Source organism: Chrysemys picta, chromosome 22, assembly GCF_011386835.1.
Source record: "Chrysemys picta bellii isolate R12L10 chromosome 22, ASM1138683v2, whole genome shotgun sequence".
NCBI lineage: Eukaryota > Metazoa > Chordata > Testudines > Emydidae > Chrysemys > Chrysemys picta.
Genome location: NC_088812.1, coordinates 21,319,986 through 21,325,985, shown reverse-complemented (window position 1 = coordinate 21,325,985; position 6,000 = coordinate 21,319,986).

The following is a 6,000-nucleotide window of genomic DNA, read 5'->3' as shown; positions in this document are numbered from 1 at the left end:
AGCTAGGGGTTGCGCTACAGAAACATCTTCCTGAGCATCTTTCTGGGTTTCAGCTGAGTCCAGAATGACTTCTGAGACAACTGACATATCCTCAATCAGCATAAGCTGAGAGGCACATTCTGTCTGCTCCTCAGACAGAAGATTGGAGACAAACTCTCCCCCAAACAGATAAACTGCCATTCTTAACATTCACAAAGTTTGGAGTTTCCTTTCCTTTGTTCCCAGACAAGTGTTTGGAGATTGGGGTAGCTCCCTCTATGGGCAAGTCATTACCCCCAACAGACACAGACTTAGGAACACTTCCTTCCTGGGTTTTAATTGAGTCCAGAACCATATCTGGCACAACTGACAAATCCTCAGTCCTGTCCCAAGCGAGCAGCCAAGAGGTTTTTTTTTCTGAGCCATCTCTACTTCCCTTATTTCACTAACCCCACCAACAGCTCTTTCACTAGTCACAGTATTGCTCTAAAATCTTTATTTTTAAGCCACAACTCTCAACTCCTTATTGCACAGTTCTACAGGTATTCTAAGCACGATTCTTAACAGAAGGTTACCAAATATTCTATGAGAGAGGGACCTTGCTAAAGGAGCTTGGTCTGAAAAAGGAAAAGAAAGCTTGCTCAGATATGTGCCTCAGTTTCTCTACTCCGGAGCAACTACTCAATAATTACCACATGATTAGGGTCACGAGCTGCCTGCATTTCTCCACCAATTTATCAGACTTGCCCATTACTTTGGAGCATGTTCATTTATTAGGGTTACTCTTCGGGGGGTGGGGGGGAGTTCTGTAATTCTATCAATTTACTGCTTCTGTCACTTGTGTTTTCATATGGAACTCTACTTCTCACTTCTGCAAATGCCCTCCCAGTGGAGCTATCCTGCAGGACCTAGGTTCCCCAGGGCTGGGTTCCCAACGAACACGCACACACACACACATACACACACACAGCAAGTCTGAGTGGACCAGGTCAATCAGCACTCTCAAGTGGACCCCTTATATTTCCCTGGACTCGGTAGTCTGGGTCGAGCAGCGCTTCCAAGCTGCCACCCTCGTATGTCACAGGATCAGCATGTCCCTATCCCCACTTTCACGTTACAATTGTTCTGGTAGTAACCCACTTGATGAGCAAAGCCTACAGTATTTTTGGGCGCTACAGGGATCTTTAGCTTAGGTAAGAGAAGCGTTGCTGCAGAGTAAATGGGGAAGCCAGAAACACAAAAGAGTAAAGTTCAGAGAGAGAGAGAGAGAGAAGCAACCAGCTGAACCATAAAAGTTATTTGTTGAATCATAGTGATAACCACTAACCAAGGAGAGCCTAAACAAACATAACAGTTACATTATAAAAAATTACAAGTCATATATAGAAAACTATACCTGATCAAACAAGTCAGGGTTAAAAAGTTATACCTGAAGTAGAAAAGAAAACAGAGAGAGAGAGAGAGCAAGAGAGCTGGAGTCTCACCACTCCATGAAGCTTGAACTGGTCGGGGTTCCCAGGTGGTGGTGGTAGCTCAGGGTCCTGAGTGCTGGAGACAGGCAGAGCCCCCAGCACAATCAGTCAGGAGAAGATGAGGTCCAGTGGAACTGATGCAGAGTTTGGACCCGTGCATCAGAACCCTTACTTGAGTGTGGGTAGGGGTTTTTGTAGGGAAACAGCAATGGTTCAAGGGAGAACACTAGATTTGTTTATGGGTAAACTGATGATTCAGGGGTTTTCTTTAGGCTAGACAATAGGAACTGATCATTCCTGGCTATGGGTGGTGTTCCTTCCAGGGAGCTCACAATGCAATTAGGCAGCTTCAGTATTTTGGATGTCTATCAAGGATTCATTACTAGAATTGGTCTGATAACTGCTGAGCTGGGTGTGGGCAGGCATAGGTTCATTAACATCTGGAGCAGAGATCCCCCATGATGCAGAGTGTCCCTGCTTTTCTGGTCCCAGAGTTCAGTGCAGTTCTTGCCTTGGAATCTCTGTTCTCCATTCTGTATGCTAATGGAGATGCCTCCCTGTCCCATCTTTGATGCAGATGAGGCGAGGGGTGTTGTCTGAACCCTGTCACCCTTGTCAGGAGAGGTTTAGGTGTGTCTCACACTGACTTCTCATTGCTTTCTGTAAGTCTTTCTTCTGATTGGTTTTGGTTCAAGCAGAGGCTGGGGTATGGTGTCCTTCATGAGTCAGACAGGCTGGATACTGTGCCCTGGCTCCCCAAGAACACAGAGCTGACTGGTGTCACTGCTCCAGGGCTGGCCACATCACAAGTACCACAGGAGCTCACTCCCAACCAACAGGTCAGGGACTGAGCAGTGATCCCAGTAGTGAGTAGGAGCAGGGAGGTGATTTCACCTTTGCATATGGCATTAATGAGACAACCTGGAATAGTGCCTCCAGTTCTAGGGTCCACATTTGGAAAAGGATGTTGAACAATTGGAAAGGGTGCAGAAAAGAGCTACCAAAATGATTCAAGAGCTGAAAAAAATGCTGACAGTGAGAGACTCAAAGAGCTCAATCTGTTTAGCATATCAAAATGAAGATCAAGAGGGGAATTCACCAGCTCCAGAGTCTTCAAATCCAGACTGGCTGCCTCTCTGGATGATGCTTTAGTCAAGCATCCCTTACTGGGCTCAATACAGGGTAACTGGATGAAATTCTATGGTCTGTGTTACACAGGAGAGGAGACTTGATGATCTAATGATCCTTTTTGGCCTTAAAATCTGAGACTCTATGAACAATTCCTCTTGGCACAGACACACCAGAGAATCTAGCCCGGGGAATCTAAGGGGGTTTCACTGTCAGGACAGCATCTCATTTGGTGGAACATTCGTATTGGAGGGACCAGAAGTAATTGCAAGTTACATCAACTTAAACCATCCTGGACTCTCCTAATCCACCCATGAATTCATTCCACTGACTTCATTCCACTCACTGGACAGATTCCCATCGCCTCAGCTTCCCATGGGGACTCAGAGGCTGTCAGGAGAGGACGAGCTCTGAGGATTCTGAACTTTGCAGATCCCTTATCTCAGAAAAATAATACAGGAAGCCAACCTGATACACATCTTGTTACATGACATCATATCAGCCAAAAGTTTTGCAGACAGGAAAGAGCTATCTTCCCACCATGCCTTGCTCACACTTCCTGCTGCCCCACCACACCGCCCAGCCTTGGCGCCTCATAATCATTTGCTTCCCAAGTAACTTATTCCTCATGGGTGACATTTACCACAGTGCAGAGGGCCCAGCACCATTTCAGTCCTGGCCCCAACGGAACATACGTAATGCCCATACTGAGCAGTTGCTTACTATCAAAATGGACTGAGATTTCAGTGTTGTGGTGTCTTTAATTAACCTGGTAACTGTTCATCCTAAGGTAGTACAAATATAAAGCTTAGGTCACTTATATACTCTCCTAAACCCAGGAATATACTTTCTGGACATAACATAACATATATAAGTATATATATATAAATAATATAAGTAACATATCTTAATAAAAAAACAGACCTTCATCCAGATGACACTGTGGCTATTTATCAGTGAGGTGTTGTCCGTATCTCAGCTATGGTTATAGCTCAAATCTGCAACTGTCACCTTCAAGAAGCAGTCGGTCAATATGCCAGATCCCCAGTTGGTGTAAACCAGCATCGCTCCATTAGAGTCAATGGGGTCAGATCCCCAGTTGGTTAAATGGGCAAAGCTCCATTGGAGTCAACACACCCATTTACACCCACTCAGGATCTGGCCCTATATGATGAACTTCCACCCACTCGGGCATAGCGTCATGCCCAGAACTAGATTAACGAGAACGAGGAAGCTCTTCAGAAGTGTTCTATGTCCAACCTGGGGAAGTTCAACTCAGGCTCATTGCAGAGGCTGTCTGAGCCAAAACACTGAGCTGATGCAGGAGGCCAAGCCCAGACTGCAAGGGCTAGTGAGGCTCCCAGCATAGGCTGAGCTACACGTCCCCACACAACACAGACCACGCACTGCAACTGGAACGCTGTCCCCTCACCAGAGCGGTTCTGCCCCAGCAGCACTAGTGTTGTGGATGTTTGATGCAGTGGCTGGTTGTGTCGGGAGCACTGAGTGCACCCGGCTGATGAAAGGCTGGCGTTTCGGGGGGGCTTGTGGGGCATGGAAGCTGTGGTAATGACACAGTGTGACTGTGCTGGAGAAGTTGGAGCCATGTCATGGGAACTGGCTGTGCTTTTTATTTCCTTCCTTTTGTGGGTTTCATTTTCAATGTGTTGTTGATGCTTAACTGCAGGTCCCAGTAGGGGAGAAAATTGGGGGGAGAAGTGCAGCTGCCGGCGGTGAATATTTTATCCAGCAGCTGCACTTGAGCTCTTCTCTGCTGCACGAGATGCTCCAGCAGAACAGTAGCTCTGGCCAGAGAAGGGGTTATATGCCCCTGGTTCTCAAAATCAGGCTTGTGTGCACTCGCCTCCCTCCCCACCCCATCAATCAGGTTTTGCACAGACAGGTCCCAACCAACCAATGAAGTTTGTGCACAGCTGCCCTCCATCCATCGGGTTTCTGCGCACGAGGAACAGCCAGTGAAAGTGAACAGAGAACGGAGCACTTAAGAGTGATATTTACAATATGCCTGATCCTCTGACCCACATCACTCCCTTTGTACCAACACTGACCACATGTCCCCTGGGGTAGGGAGTCCGCCATGGGTGTAGGGCCAATGGAGCTAGCTCCTGAAGCCTCCTCTCCAGCTCCAGCATAGCGGAGGCATGGGGACCATTACCAGTTGGCAGTCCCCAGGCTGCACTGGACTCCACCAGGTTCCTGGGCAGAGCCAAGACCTGGGCCTAAGCTGGTTAGTTATGTTTCAAGTTGAAAGGCACCAATAATTTCAAACCCTGGATAAACATTGTGGTTGGTACCCGAGCAAGTGAGGGTGGGAAAAATGATGAAATTCGCCATATAAACTGTTCATTAGAAAATACTCGCTTGGCGCTCACAAGAATCTAAGCCATGTGTCAGGAGCTGTGATGCATGGGAAGCACAAATGAGTTTTTACACTTTGGAACGGCACATCAGCTGGTCTATACTAGAAAAGTAAATCAACTTCACTTAGGGGTTGGACTACCTATGCGGACAGGAGAAGCCACTGTAGCGTTCCAAGTGCAGACAAGCCCTTAGGCTGGCTTGTTCCATGATCATTTGCCTCTACATAGAGTCCATCTGCATGAAAATGCCCACCTGTCTGGTTGTCATTTGAGAAATGTTGTTACTACATTTCAACATCAACTTAATCATAGAGAGAAGTTTAGCAGTTCTGCACTGATCAAGGGTCTCACATTATTATAAATACCGAAGATGACTCATGGCTACAGTTTTCTATCAGACAGTGTTGCAAACTCTCGTTGTATTATTACAAGCTGTGAAATATTTGTTCTTGTTCTTCATGCCCCAGCTCTAGGAGTCCCATGATTAGGTGAGAATCTCAGATTGCATTAAAAAATAAAGTTTCTAGCCCATGTGATGCAGAGAAAAGCATGTCTGACCTCTTGTATACCACAAGCCACAGAACTTCCTCTAAATCAGAGGTTCTCAAACTGTGGTCCGCGGACACTGGTCATTAAATTACTGCTGTATCACAATACAAACTCGTGTCTAATTTGCCACCCATAGGTCATTTTACCCTTTGGGGGTAGGGGGGCAGTTGGAAGGTATCTGAGAGTAGGGACTGGGTATATATCTAACTGCCTCTAGATCACTGGTAGGAATCCCAGTCCAAAGGAATTGCCATAATTATTAGGGCCTAAATAATTCCCAGAGGAGAGTTTTTAAAACAACATCCATCTTGATTTAAAATTTGCCAGTGACGGAGAATCCACCAGGACCCTCCCTAAGGAGATTGATCTATTTAACTTAACAAAGAGAAGGTTAAAGGGTGATTTGATCACAGTCTACATAGGGAACAAATACGGGATAATGGTCTCTTCGGTGTCACAGACAAAGGTCTAACAAGATCCAATGGCTGGAA